Genomic DNA, 1,471 nt, shown 5'->3' with positions numbered 1-1,471 from the left:
GGGACCGAGGCTCCGGCCCCCTCTGGGGGAGCGCGGTAGAGCCGGGAAGGTGAATCCCGAGAAGGTGCATTCTTTAATGGAAATGCGGAGCGGCTGCAGCGGAGAGTGGGATCCAGGACTCGGGATGTGCTGGGGGTGTGTGTGAAGGTGAAGCCGGGTGTCAGGAGCGGCCGGGCTGAGACCCACGGCCCGGCTGGTTGGTCTGGTCCGTATCAGCACCGGCGGCGGGCGACGAGGGTCGAGGGGCGCCGCAGCGCGCACCGCGGGCGGACTGGAAGGAGCTTGGGACCGGCGTGGTGGGCAGGGGCCCAGCAGGCCCGGCCGCGGTGGGCGGGGAGCCGGGGACGCAGCGGCCACGCCCCAGGCCCTGGGCTCCCGAGGGCTGCTGGGGTGAAGGGGCCAGGGTCGTCCCGGCGGACTGGAGCTCCCCGCCCGCCTCCCCTCCAGGGAGTCCCGGAGGCGCCTCTTCTGAGATCGGGGGTGGGTTGGTTCCTGGTTAGATGTCCCCTCCCTTAGTAGTTTCCGGGGCCTGCGGGACCCAGGGGCGGGAATCGGGGACCGGAGCCCCGTTCCACTCCGGCCCTACCGCCTGCTGGGGCTGTTAATGGTAGAGGAAACTTTCCTGAACCAGATACTGCGCCTGAACGCCCTCCGACACCGGGTCCTCTAATCCCACTCCCACTCCACCCCTCCGAGGCCTTCCCCTCGACCAACCCGAATCTCTCTGCGTCTGACTGATGGGGCAGAGAGCCAATCGAAGGCAGGGAGTTGACCTGCCGCGTGTTGGTAAACCAATCGTGGGGATCGGGGGAAAGAAGGGGTGGGGTTTCTCCCGACCAGTTTGGACCTGAGTTGCAAGAGGTGTGGAGAAGTCTTGGAGGTGCCAAGAGGTCTTGGTTCATGCCCATCCCTGGTCACCCACTCCTCTATCTGTGGGGCAGTATCTCTTGTGCGGGCTGTGACCCGAAGTTTCACTCAGTTGCACTAGTGTGAGAACAATGATATTTGAAAGAGGACCCTTAGAATGAAGGCTTCAGAGTAGTCTTACTGTCCTAGTGGAAAGCATCTTTGTGATGGCTTCCCTGGTTCCTTGTTTAGATTGCTAATTCTCCAAGTGTGCTTGAAAGTTGACATGATACTAAAAAAGTTGTGGTTTATGGTATGCATCTTTTTTGTTCGTTTTTTCTTGGGCAAATACAATGAAGTTAGAAACCAAAGCGTCATAGATTGAAACACTAAGCGTGGTTACTTAAGGAGCAAAGCTAGTCAAAGGATATTTGTCTACAGAAAAAAAGTCTGAGTAAAAAATGGTTTGCCAGGCTCAGCGCCTGTGACTCAAGCGGCTACGGCACCCGCCACATACACCTGAGCTGGCAAATCCAGGTTGGGCCCGCAAACAACAATGATGGCTGCAACCGAAAAATAGCCGGGCGTTGTGGTGTACGCCTGTAGTCCCAGCTACTTGGGAGGC

Source organism: Otolemur garnettii, unplaced genomic scaffold (assembly GCF_000181295.1).
Source record: "Otolemur garnettii isolate 467f Iridium unplaced genomic scaffold, OtoGar3 scaffold00113, whole genome shotgun sequence".
Classification (NCBI taxonomy): domain Eukaryota; kingdom Metazoa; phylum Chordata; class Mammalia; order Primates; family Galagidae; genus Otolemur; species Otolemur garnettii.
Note: the sequence above shows the minus strand (reverse complement) of the source record.